The 14,809-nt window shown below is 35.8% G+C and overlaps 1 protein-coding gene across 3 annotated transcripts in view; it reads right to left on the reverse strand.

Annotated features, from left to right (window-relative positions):
- Positions 1–14,809, reverse strand: part of sh3gl3a (SH3-domain GRB2-like 3a) — a 43,855-nt gene that overhangs the window by 27,834 nt on the left and 1,212 nt on the right. The gene's annotated exons all lie outside the window — the stretch shown is intronic.

Consider the following 14,809-nt stretch of genomic DNA (forward strand, 5'->3'; position numbering starts at 1 on the left):
TGTCTCTTGGGACGGGAATTCACTCTCTGTTCGGACCACGCGCCCCTGCAGTGGCTCCACCGCATGAAGGATACCAACGCGCGGATCACCCGTTGGTATCTGGCATTACAACCCTTTAAGTTCAAGGTGGTCCACAGGCCAGGTGCACAGATGGCGGTAGCCGACTTCCTCTCCAGAAATGACCGCCATGACCGGCCTGAGTCGGGCGGTGGGGGTATGTGGCGAGGGGGGCGTGGTTCAGCGAAGTCTGCAGCGGGAGAGAGGGACGGGAGATGAGCGGTGAGTAAGTAGGTCAAGTGCAAAATGATGAACACCTGTGTCTCATTGCAGTAATTAGCCTGGAGAGACCGGATAAAAGGCAGACTGGAGAACGTGGTGGGGAGAGAGAGACTGGGACTCGTGGCCATCCCTTAGCCGGAGGAGGAGAACCGACTGAACTGAGTTTATGCCCTGGGCAGATTGAGAACGCGCTGGAAGCGCCCCGTTTGTGTTTTGTTGAACTTTAAGGAAAGAAATAAAAGAGCCACGAGTCTCCAAACCGCCGACCTGAGTCACTTCCTTCTTCCCACTACGAACTTTGTTACAAATATTATTTCAATACACTGTAAAAAGTGGTAACCTGCAATTATTACATTAAAGAGTAGTGGTTAAACGGATCGTAGTTGATCCGTGATCCGTACGGACACGCAGCCGCACACACATGAAGCACGCACACACGTTTCAGACGGCGCGTGAACACCGAACTGAATCCTCTTCTGAATCCTGAACAGACACATACACATAAAATTATGACAAAATACCCATCTAGACTTGTGCCCGGTATTCGGTAATGCGGTATATCACGGTAATGAATATGCACGATATTGTTGCTATTTCAAACACGTTCAATGGTAAACCAATGAGGAAAACAGAGTAGCTGCACATGGCCTGATGACAATGAAGTGATGATGTCAGCTGCCGTCTCAGAAGTGCTGATGGGTCTGAATAACGCACCCACACTGTATTCAGCACTATTGTTGAGCTCTCAATGGCCTTTATGAGAGGGATTCTACTATCACACTGGTATCAACAACTTCTGGCCAATGAGATGACTTTTATTATCCATATGCAGACCAAAAATATAAATAAAAATCACTACAGAAAGTCCAATACAAGTATTTTTGTTTATAAATTCACACTTCTCTACTTAACTGGTTCTCATTTTTGGATCTACACATAATTGGCACCATCTGGTGCATCTTTACAGAATATTGCCCTAAAATACCATTACACTACTATGCGTTTAAATGTAAAAATAATAAATAAAATAATTAAAATACTTTCATTATATCGGATCCGTGCATCAGGCCTTAAAGGGACAGCGGCCTATAAATACTGCTGCTGTCATTAATTATCATCAAACAACAAAACAGCTGTGATAAAAATCTATATTTAATTTATACAGTGAACACTATGCAGTGTTATTTTCCCTAATTATTAAATTTCTGTATTTGAATACTACCAACCTTATTTTATTTGTAACATATTCTTTTGTATTTATCTATGCTTGTAATTTGTGTATTTGTTCTTATTTTTACTGGCTGTTCTCTTGTCTCTTTAATCATGTTTAAACTTTCTTAGTTAATCTAGTAGTATTTGCTGTGGTATCAAAGAAGTACTTTCCTTTAAGTAATAAATGGAAAGCAAGTTAAATTGAAATATTTTTCTTTTCTTGCTGATCCGAAAAATGATCCGATCCGTGGGTCAAAAACCGTAATGTGATCCGAACTGTGAGATTTGTGATCCGTTGAACCACTATTAAAGAGCTATTTCTACCCAATTTAATCCATGAAATGAAATAATGTTGGTGTAAAGTGATGTGCATAGGTTGGTTAAGTGATGTTAAATAATATTTTTGACTTGAATAAAACCAATCATTTTAAAATGTTAATTTTTTTTCAGTCTAATACCAAAATAGCATTAATTTTAGAGGTAGATTACATTTTCTGAAAGTTTACAAATATTTTTTTTATTTATGTGCACAGAAGAATTGTGCTTAATAAGAATAAGATTAAGTAATTTATCTGTTTTCAGTACTACTTCAATGGACATGCAGGTCCGTACATCAAACATCTGAGAAAAGACAGTCACAGACTCAATGTTCTCTCAGAAGTGTAATTTCCTACAGGGTACTGGAGTTAAAATACAGCGGTTTGTGAAAGAGTTTCACAGCCCAAGCGCTCTGACCTTCTTCCTCCCCAGAGAATAAAGACAATGCGGCATGATCAATGGAACAGCTCTGACCAATGAGACCCTTTCCTTTGCAGGTAAAAATCAACAAAACAATAAAAATAACAACAGCAACAATGGTCTGTGTTTTTTTTTTTCATGGGTGGGATCGGTTTCCTATTCTAGCTTTTCAAGAACTGATTCATCAATGCAGTTTCAATAAAAGGTCACAAAAACAGGAACGCTCTACACAGACTCCTAAATGTCATCCATTCCAGAATAACATGCCAACTAGCTGGGCCACAAGTACCAGAGATGAATGATCATGAAAACAGAATTGCGTGACTTGAATTTTGTTCAACTTGAAAACATTTCACACTGAAATCAACATTTAGCAAAAACTAGGGATGTGTGCACAACTACACATTTTCATAATTGACTGAAAACCAGGCTATAGATTAAGATTTAAATGTTTTTGAAAAATTCTCTTATGGTTCTTTGATCAGAAATACAGCAAAAACTGTAATATTGTGAAATATTATTAACATTTAAAATAACAGTATTCTATTTGAATATATTTTAAAATGTAATTTATTCCTGTGACGATAACGCTGAATTTCCAGCATCATTACTCCAGTCTTCAGTGTCACATGATCCTTCAGAAATCATTCTAATATGCTGATTTGCTGCTCAAGAAACATTTCCTATTATTATCAATGTTGAATACAGTTGTGCTGCTTCATATTTTTGTGAAAGCAGTGATGCATTTTTTCAGGATTCGTTGATAAAGTTCAAAAGAACAGCATTTATTTGAAATGGAAATCTTGTGTAACATTATAAATGTCTTAACTGTCTCTTTTGATCAATTTAATATGTCCTTGTTGAATAAAATTCATTTTAATTTCTTTAAAAATAAATAAATAAATAAATAAAATCTTACTGACCCCAAAGTTGTGAAAGTAGTAGTATAACCTTTTATTGCACAAAACTATCAAAGCTCTCATGAGAAAGTCTCCAATACTGAGTGGCACACAATGAACTTCAATGTAACCCAAGTATTTAGACTAATGGACTAGCGGTTGCATTAAGAACATTGTGAATGTAAAACATCTAGTTCACAGGATCAAAGTTGTTGGGCTTTTTTTCCTACTGCAACCATTTACTGAAGCAAAACATTTACTGGCAGATACCCGGGAGCAAGTAACACACCACAAAGCAAAATGCTGTCTTATTATCTCTCCACAACACCTCATACATGCACCTGTAGATTCGACATAATTACAGGAACACTGCAGTGGTAGATTTGTACACAAGCAGTGTTTTACAAGAGATCATTTGACGTCAAATCATGCTGATTTTTAGTAGGCTAAAATAGAGCATACTATCAGCATGTTAAAACACTGTCAGAGAAGCTGCATCTCCTTTTAAATGCAATAATGCTTTAAAAAAAAAAACATATTAAACTCACTACTAGCAGAATAGTTGACAGTTTGTCCATACCCAGTAACAACTATGCACATACATGTCAAAAAGGCCTTGATGCAAGAACTTTCAATGAGACCTCAATCTGAAACAAACTATGAAAAAATTGGAAGATGAGTTTTGAGTACTTGAGAACACAAAATAAACATTTGCCTCTCTATTAACAGAAATCCAATCAAAACTCTGAATATGAGAAAATTCTGCCCTCTCTGTTTTGTTTCGCTCTCCTAACCTTCGCATCTGATCTGATGCCAGGACATTTCTTTCTGCAGGCCTACGAGATAGAAAGCCAAAAACTTGAAATGAACCCATCCATCAGGCGCAGCACCTCAGGAAAGGACGAGCTTTTAACATCACAGTTAATAGTCACTTAAACCGCCTGCCTGGCACAGTGAAACGCTGAGAAGGCCTCTTCCCCTCGGGTGGGAAAGTTCATATAACTGCCATCTGAGAGAGTGAAGTAACACTGGTTACATCAGGGTGCTTGAGGTGAAACACTTTTTTTTTTTTTACATCACCAGGGTGTCCAAGACAAAAAGCATAGTGAACCATCTTAAACTGTATATTTAAATACTGCTTTGTATAGTATACTATGTATCTACCTAGACAGACAGACAGACAGACAGATAGACAGATAGATAGATAGATATTTTGACAGACAGATAAAGGATGCTCATAAAATATTTTCTGTGGGAGTGGCAGCAACATTTCAACAATAGTGTTTCACATAAAGAATTAATACTACGTCTCTGTCCAATCAGAACTTCCTGTATGAGAGAGGACGGGAAGAGAAGAAATGCTCTCCCACGACTGGGAACGCCTTATTTTCACAGGGACATGTTGGATTGTGATTGGAGAGGAGACTTCTATCCTAACACGTAATCATTGTGCCAAAACAAAATGTTGAGAACGTAACAGCTACAGCACAATCAGACAATCCGGAAGAGCTATTACATATATATGACTTCATGAAATATAATTGATTGTCCTCATATCGACATTTGCATGTAAGCCTCAGCATATAGCTAAATGAATTACTCCAAAATTAAAGTATTATTACTTAACAGAACTTGACTGACACTTTCAAGCTTCACAACAGGTACAAAAACACCATAAAGTATCATAAGTCTTCTGAAGCCACAAGAAACTTTTTTGTGAGAAAATGGCCATAATAATAGCCAGTATCGCAATAAAAGTAATAATAAAGAAAAAGGCATAAGGGTGAAAAAACACACTGGAAAAAGTCTAAAGAGACGTCTGTTGCACAACAGTTTATGGAAGATAACATTTTATGACGCACTAATCCTAAAATGCAAAATGAGATTCAGTCATACAGTCCGCAGTTTTAAAAAAGTATTTTTCTCTAGTAGTGTCTGCTCGCAACCATCTGCAGTAAAACCATTACTTTGCGTACTGACCGTGGGAGCACTCGCTAATGTGAGTAATAAACAGAGATCAGCCTCGTCACAGTGATGTTCCTCTCCAGGAGTGGGCTCTCGGTTCGATAGCACACAATCAATAATATATGTGGCTGTAAGTGAGCTGAAGTCTTGTGTAAACACATCTGCCGGTTAATCTCATTTCTGTGAAGAGGAACTGCTGTTTTCGCATAAATCGCACATTCTCTGCCAGCCAGAGATCTGTGTGTTCTCTGCATAGCGTGAGGCCCTGATTTCACAGTCGGTTTCTGATTTTAATTTGTGCTGAAAATATATTTATGCTTTAACACTACTCTCTGTCATTTGCAGAGAAAATTAACCAAATTCAAGAAAAGAAAGCATATCTAGGGTGATCCTGAAACCATTTTTGTTTGTGTTTCTTTGCATTTATGCTTGGAGAAAAATAACTGCTGTTTGACCTCTAGAAACATACAGCTCTAATCTTTTTGCTCAGTCAGTTTTCAATGCCAAATAAAGCAATTTTTAATACAATTTAAAAGTAGTTCTGTGTTGTTTGGACACAATAATTCTTAAAGTTTGAAGGTCATTATCAGGTTTCCACCCACTATTGTTCTTCACTAATAAAGTCTTGCCATGCTTTGTGTCCGCAGTCATAATCACAAAGACTGGTGTTCATAAAACACCCAACAATTTAGCTCTTAGGGTTACAAATGCTCCTGCTAAACAGGCTTCCATGATTTGTCCTTATTGGAAGTCTGACAAGTCACCTATTTCACTCACGGCTTGTACTAAACACTACTGAACACAATTTATATTACACTGATATACAACCTAGAGAATATAGACAACGAAAAGATAAATAGACAATAACAACATTTGTTTTGTCACACTGTCGCATGCACAAATAATAATTGCATGTATATTGTACCAACATCCTTCTATGCTGGAACTTTGAATCTAATTTTTTTATTTATTTTTTCCATATAATACCTGCATGTGTACATAATAGGTGTGCTCTGATTGATCGGCTACCAATCACAATCGGCCGATAATCACGTTGGGATGATTGATCGGCGGTCTCTAAAAGGCCGATCTCAAAAAACAGATCTCAAGCCGATGGCGCTGCTGTGAGAGGTTTGGGACATGCAGCAGCACCGTCTCAGTCTCTGTCCGGCGCGGGTGAAATAATTATAATGCTGAAGGTGAGGTGAGGTAGATTTTTAGATACAATTTTAGATACAATAATAGATGGCACTCGTGGAGGTAGAAAAACAAAGTTCTTTATGAACCGCAGGATTGCTTGTAATAAAGATTTAAATGCAAAAGGAAAGGCAGTAGAGCTGACTATTTCTGTCAATGGTAAGTTTGTGATAACGTAAGAAAAGTAGTTTAAATGTTTTGCCACTTGCTTGAGCAACTTAATATATAAATCTAGAAGTAAATGCAAAAGTAAAAAGCATTGAATAATGTGTTGCGTATATTTATTGTGTTTAAACATGTCTGTGAAAGATTGTATTACTGTACTGTGTAAAAAAAAGAATTGGAATGCTGATAAAGCATTTTCAGTGACAATGTTTGGATTTGAAATCAAAATAATGGATAAATGTTGTGTTTGTGGTAAACAGCCACGGATCAGTAGCGGACTCCTGTGTGAAAGCTGCTTCCCCTCTCACAAGAGTCACCTATCAGTGGCCTTACACATGATTTTAAATCTATTTTTTCAAACTTTATGATTTAAATGGGGATGATTGTACTGAGAATAACTTTCATCTTTTCTTCAACTGAATACTGTTTCCGTGCTGTTTTGATGTATTTTAAAGAGTTGGCAGTCAAAATTAAAACTGCTGGATGATAGATACTCTTCATTCTTTATGACAAATAAGATAATGTGAATTATAGAATGAACAACGTTTTTAAAATGTCTCAATTGCAGTGTACAGCATTTATTATGAGGGGTAGAATCCACAGCTCAGTACTCACTACTCAATACTCGTGAGTACTTTTAAATAGGCTACTCTTTTACTCTTACTCAAGTAGTTTTTTGGACAAGTACTTTTACTCTACTCACACTACATTTTTTGGAAGGTAATGGTACTTTTACTTGAGTATATTTTTTCAGTACTCTTTCCACCACTGGTACTAATGCACTTGCATCCATCTCTAAAAGACAAACAATGTAGATAAAGAAAATAAAGGCACCCTCACCTTTCTACGAGAAGTTGCAGCTGAGTCGTGCAGCTCTTGATTTTGTTTTGTGCCTCTACGTTGAGCATCTCGCCAGTATTGAGTCCATTAATCTCCATGATGATGTCACCAGGCTGAAGAGAGGCCGTCTCTGCCTTACTGCCAGCGTTCACCTTTAGACAAAAACATTCAACCAATCAGAACTCAGCCACATACAGTCCGCGCCCCATTAAGAAGAAAACCCTTTAAATTTGAGTCAACAGAGGTATTGTTTAATGAATATTAAAAACAACACAAATTACTACATTTTTTTTGCTACTACTTTAAGATAGTAGGGGTACTCCGATTGATCGGCTACCAATCATTATCGGCCGATAATCACGTTGGGATGATTGATCGGCGGTCTCTAAAAGGCCGATCTCAAAAAACAGATCTCAAGCCGATGGCGCTGCTGTGAGAGGTTTGGGACATGCAGCAGCACCGTCTCAGTCTCTGTCCGGCGCGGGTGAAATAATTATAATGCTGAAGGTGAGGTGAGGTAGATTTTTAGATACAATTTTAGATACAATAATAGATGGCACTCGTGGAGGTAGAAAAACAAAGTTCTTTATGAACCGCAGGATTGCTTGTAATAAAGATTTAAATGCAAAAGGAAAGGCAGTAGAGCTGACTATTTCTGTCAATGGTAAGTTTGTGATAACGTAAGAAAAGTAGTTTAAATGTTTTGCCACTTGCTTGAGCAACTTAATATATAAATCTAGAAGTAAATGCAAAAGTAAAAAGCATTGAATAATGTGTTGCGTATATTTATTGTGTTTAAACATGTCTGTGAAAGATTGTATTACTGTACTGTGTAAAAAAAAGAATTGGAATGCTGATAAAGCATTTTCAGTGACAATGTTTGGATTTGAAATCAAAATAATGGATAAATGTTGTGTTTGTGGTAAACAGCCACAGATCAGTAGTGGACTCCTGTGTGAAAGCTGCTTCTCCACAAGAGTCACCTAAGAGGGGAATTCCCCCCCATTTTCAAAAATGAAATTCAGGCCCTGAATAAATGTCTAAAAATCCTGATTGGAGTATCACTATAAATAGTTATAAATGATAAAAAGAAGGCTTTAAAAAGATCGGTATCGGTGATCGATATGGATATATGCTCAAAAATCCTGATCGGAGCACCCCTATAAGAATTGTTTCCTTAATCCATTAAAAAAAGAAAAAGAAACTTACAGTAACTTGTATATACAACAGCAATGAATCATTTCGCCAGGTTCACATAACTCATGCTATCACACACACCTAGCCCTGATCCATGTTGACATCTGATTACTAAGTTACTCTGATCCTGGTGTGCTGCTTATGTGGGAAAATCCCACCTAAAACTTCCTGTATTCATTCTTGAGGGTTCAGTTGAGCTTTCCTGTGCAATCTCGGTCTTAAAAAGAGCCACTGACACGACACCAGATGCATTTAATTCATACAGTGATTTGTTGCATACAGTCAGAATAGAGCCTTTGGAAAAATAGGACAAGATTATAAACAAGCTCTTGCCTGCCCAGCTCTTATCAGCCATACAAATATGTTTAAACAATGATGTCAACTAATGACAAGTGAACTTTGTTTTAGAAATAGACTATTGAAGACCAGCCAAGGCAGTGTGGATGCCTATGCAAGCAGGGAACAAAACCTGTGTAATAGCCAAAATATTATTAAAAATGCAATATTCAACACCACTTATATCCATAATTTAAATGCTGGCTTGCGCCTCCAAACTAACAGGTTGACACTGAGCAGCATCAATGCTGAATATCTGAATTTCATTTCATGCATTTGGATGCTCTTGCATTTCTACTATCAAAAAACCTGTAGGTGGTTGAAATGTGCTGCTTCCATCCATATTCAATAATGTGTTCATAACCAGCACTACTGCACTGGTCATCTGTAGACTGTAGGTTCAGACTAAAACATAGGGCTTATTGTATATGAGCAGCAAGTGTGCAAACAGACTATGTGCTAGAATAAACCAGAAAGAAGATGATATATCTGATCATCCCAATCAAATTACATTACAGTCTAATAAGTGAACTATATTCGATATACCAACAGTTTTCTATATTGAGATAGTCGTGTTAAAGGAATAGTTCACCTAAAATTAAACATGCAGCTTTTCATTCAGAATGGTGTGGATTACTTGTGGATTGTTGTGCTGTTTTTATCAGCTGTTTGGACTCACATTCCGACGGCACCCATTCATGCATGCTGTAAAACCTGCATCGCTGCATTAAAAGTCGGTTTAAATGCGCCATATAAATTTAAACGTGTACATAAATAATAGCAATGTGGATGCAACAGCTACTGATAGAAATGCACTATACAAGGTCAGCCATAATTTATTTAACTAGTGAAAGTGTCCAAATATTGGAGGGGTTCCTGTTTTAAATTGAGTATTTAGGTCAGTCATGTGATCTCATGACTTGACTCAATCAGTATAAAATAACAGGTCTGATTAGAGTTACTCATGAAATCATAAAATGTTCATTTAAAATACACTTTATGTCACTTTAAATGAAAATAAGTTGTAAAATGAGCAAAACATTTTTATTTTGCCTTAGGGTCCATGGAAATGTCAACAGAGCAAGTACAAATTTTAACCACTGCAGCAGGAAACAAAACATTATTGTTGAGCCATTTAGAAAGACAATGGAAAATATCCACCAAAACAAAAGCGTACTACCATAACATTTAAAAAAAATAAACTAACTGCAGACCTTCTAGTGGGCACAGCATGGGGTTACAAAACAATAAAATGAAAAACAACTGCCACACTAGGAGATAGGCTTTGGTGAGGCTACATGTCAAAAAAAAAAAAAAAATTAATTAAAAAAAAAAAAAAAATATATATATATATATATATGAGATTATAAAAATCCATTTCTGGTTTTGTTCAGTTTGACTGGAATTACTATTATCTAGATTATGGGATAATATTTGTATGGCCTTAATTTGTGGAAGGGTCATTGAAGACCCACAGAAACCATACCACACATACGAAAATCATTTACACTTTGGGACAATATCACTTTTTTAATGCTAAAACATAAAACTAGTGGCCAAAAATAAATGACCTGATCCATATAGAGACCAGAAAGGTCATAGAGAAATCAACATTTTAAAATCCCTCATAACACCTTAGAAACGGCATAGCAACACCTTGGTAATCAATTTCAATTTCAACTTTAGCCACATGCCAATGGGTTTTACATAAACAAGCCTTCTTCAGAAGATGTCAAACAAATTAGTTCATAAATGTAACACTAATCTGATTCCTTGGTCTCAGTTTTTGTGCCATACAGATTTCAGATCAAGTAGGGCTAATTATTCACTATGCAGATTGTGAAGAGTTATGCATTAAATCTTATTTTACAGTCGCTGATGACTGCAGTTGTAAATGACAGGAATTACAGTAAACTATCAGACCACTATAATTTGAAGTGTACAGCTGAAGCTACATCATTAAAGCGTAATGATGCAGAACCACCTACTACCTGAGATATGGCAAAACATTAATCGGGTAAAGAGAGATTTGACAGTTCTCCCAAACAAACACATCTTGCACTTCCACTGAATGTCTTTATTCAAAGAGGATGTTGAACTCTGAACAGCCAAACAAAGAAGGCTACTAACACAGAAATGAAACTGTAGAACAATTACAGTATGAATGTGCCTACTGTTGGGGCTGTACAGCTGTTAAACTGGGATTTCTCTGGCAAAACAGATGGACATCATTCATTAACTGTACAACATTAAGTGATGACATATTGTATTTTGTGTTTTGCCTATGATGTTGAAAAATACCACTAACAATGTAAAACATTTTTTGCATAATGGTAATGATTAAAGTTGCAAAGAAACTGCAGTGGTAACTATTTTTTATTCCATATTGTTATGTACATCTAGCGATAATGGATTATTGAAAAAAATTTAGAGTGGGGACTATGCAGTGGTTGTTAACTGGATTTTGTGTACTGCCACATCCCATCAAAGCTGTTGTTTTGTTCATTTTCATCTCTTTGCTTGCAGATTGTTGATCCAATTGTTACTAGTAACAGAACAAAAACTAGTTTTAATGTTCAACGAGAAGTCACAATAATACCATTAGAAAAGCAAATGGAAAACACACTCGTTTGGCTAATGTTCTGGCAAGGTTCTCTCAAAGTTATGAACAAACGTTCTTCCAGTAATATTAATAAAATGTTTATTCAGAGTTATCTGGTCTTTAATAATGTTCTCAAAATGAAATCGTTTCATCTTACGGTGACGCATTGCTGCCACACACATATAATTTTTTCCACTCAATTATGTCGTAATAACGAGATGTTTTCTCGTTAAAACTACATCGTTTCTCGTAATAACAAGATGTTTTCTCATTAAAACGACATATTTTCTCGTAAAAACAAGATGTTTTCTCGTTAAAACGACATCTTTTCTTGTAATAACAGATGTTTTCTCGTTAAAACGGCATCTTTTCTCGTAAAAACGAGATGTTATGTCGTAAAAACAATATAATTATCTCGTTAAAACGACATCTTTTCTTGTAATAACAGATGTTTTCTCGTTAAAACGGCATCTTTTCTCGTAAAAACGAGATGTTATGTCGTAAAAACAATATAATTATCTCGTTAAAACGACATCTTTTCTTGTTAAAACGACATATTTTTTCTCGTAATAACGACATATTATGTCATAAAAACGACATGTTTTCCCGTTATTATAGATAGGCTATATGGTACATTATGTGAGCGAGCTAAGAGACTGTCCGCGCTGCTGTCGCCACAGTCTGACATAAACGAGGATCTGCACGCTGCTGAAATTATTGAAATACACTGTTTTAAATGTATTTTAATGTAATGCTTTTAATTGAAGCGGCATGTTTATTAGGATTAATCTCCAATCTGTCTACAATATAATGCTATCCAATAACTGCACTCAGACCCATGACTCGTTTAGGCTATGATCAGATCAAAACAGTTATTTTTGAATAATCGACTCTGGGCTTAATATTTCTTTATTTGAATGACTGAAGTTTGATTTAACAACAAATCGAAATACGAAGAAAAAAAAAGAAATAAAGAGATTTTCTAATAGGATAATAATAATAATAATAATTATTATTATTATTATTATTATTTTGTTCTGTTTGGCAAACGGGCAAACGAAAATGAAACTAGATTTTTCATATATTTTGTTCGTGGGTTAAAAAATGAGCTTGCTATTTGTGCGTGGGCGGCCCTAAAAACGCCACTTTTCTCTCAACCTGTTTTTACTGCCTATCTCATCACACAGAATAAGAGTTCATCTCATGTACCGCTCTGCAAATTAGTCACAATAACGTTTCTTCAAACTGTCTGGCTGTTGTATAGGCTATATTTCTTGCAAATATACATCTCATATAAAGCACAACACTGCTCTTCTCGGTTCGGCGGCACCGGCGCCCTTAGATCCCTTAGGCTACACTGTGATAACAGAGGAAAGAAATGTCTGCTTTATTTTCTATACTTCCACAATAACAACAAAACGTTACAAATTGCTTTCGTAAAATAACAGGGTGCGACTAATACATAATTAATATATAATCAGACTAACGTATCAAAGCTGCCCACGCATGTGAAACAAATATTAAAGCATAAGCTCATTTATTTACCCAGGAACAAAAATAGGCCTAAGAAAAACCTAGCTTAATTTTCGTTTGCCCGTTTTCAAACAGAACGAAATAATAATAATAATAATAATTATTATTATTATTATTATTATTATTATTATTATTATTTTCATCAACCGGTCAAAATTTACAGCAGGGCATGCAAATTCGGTCCGTTTTTGGCCCAGACAGAAACTGCACACAGACTGAATGTAAATATAAGTGTCTGTAAATCCACTCACTGACAGCAGGTGGCGCTTATGGAAAAGCTGAATTAGAGCTCTTTCCCGTAACCTCCGGGGACAAAGCAGTATTGCGATTAAGATCACTTTCTTTAGGCATTACATGGAGCGAAGATGAAAACAAAATGCCATCTAATCGTTTCTGAAGACAGTCAGAACCTTCAGAGGTACATTCATATAATTAATTCATTAATCTATTCATTTGTATAATTCCCTTGGCACTCTTTTAAAACCTCCCAGCTTCTCCAAAACTACTCTGCGTGCTGTGCGCACGTGAGACTGTCACTTAAAACTGTGCTTTATGCTGGATAGTATTAATTCATCCTCAATTGTTCAAATCGCGGTAATCAAATATGGTTATTAGGGATGCACCGATACCACTTTTTCCAGTACTCGCCCGATACCGATACTTTTATTTTTGGTACTTGCCGATACATGTGAAACAAATATTAAAGCATAAGCTCATTTATTTACCCAGGAACAAAAATAGGCCTAAGAAAAACCTAGCTTAATTTTCGTTTGCCCGTTTTCAAACAGAACGAAATAATAATAATAATAATAATTATTATTATTATTATTATTATTATTATTATTATTATTTAACGAGAAAACCTCTGTTATTACCAGAAAAGATGTAGTTTTAACGAGAACACATCTCGTTATTACCAGAAAAGATGTAGTTTTAACGAGAAAACCTCTGTTATTACCAGAAAAGATGTAGTTTTAACGAGAACACATCTCGTTATTATGAGAAAAGATGTCGTTTTAACGAGAAAACGTCGTTTTAACGAGAAAACCTCTGTTATTATGAGAAAATATGTCGTTTTAACGAGAAAACATGTCGTTTTAATGAGAAAACATCTCGTCATTACGAGAAAACATGTCGTTTTAACTATTACGAGAAAATGTCGTTTTAACGAGAAAACGTCGTTTTAACGAGAAAACGTCGTTTTAATGAGAAAACATCTCGTTTTAACGAGAAAACATGTCGTTTTAATGAGAAAACATCTCGTCATTACGAGAAAACATGTCGTTTTAACGAGAAAACATCTCGTTATTACGAGAAAACATGTCGTTTTAACGAGAAAACATCTCGTTATTACCAGAAAAGATGTCGTTTTAACGAGAAAACCTCTGTTATTACGAGAAAATGTTGTTATTACGAGAAAATGTCGTTTTAACGAGAAAACGTCGTTTTAATGAGAAAACCTCGTTTTAACGAGAAAACATCTCGTTATTACGAGAAAAGATGTCGTTTTAACGAGAAAACATCTCGTTTTAACGAGAAAACATCTCGTTATTACCAGAAAAGATGCCGTTTTAACGAGAAAACCTCTGTTATTACGAGAAAATATGTCGTTTTAACGAGAAAACATGTCGTTTTAACGAGAAAACATGTCGTTTTAACGAGAAAACATCTCGTTATTACCAGAAAAGATGTTGTTTTAACGAGAAAACCTCTGTTATTACGAGAAAACATGTCGTTTTAACGAGAAAACATGTCGTTATTACCAGAAAAGATGTCGTTTTAACGAGAAAACCTCTGTTATTACCAGAAAAGATGTAGTTTTAACGAGAACACATCTCGTTATTAC

The sequence above is a fragment of the Sinocyclocheilus anshuiensis genome, unplaced genomic scaffold (assembly GCF_001515605.1).
Source record: "Sinocyclocheilus anshuiensis isolate Anshui unplaced genomic scaffold, SAMN03320099.WGS_v1.1 scaffold333, whole genome shotgun sequence".
Taxonomy (NCBI): domain Eukaryota; kingdom Metazoa; phylum Chordata; class Actinopteri; order Cypriniformes; family Cyprinidae; genus Sinocyclocheilus; species Sinocyclocheilus anshuiensis.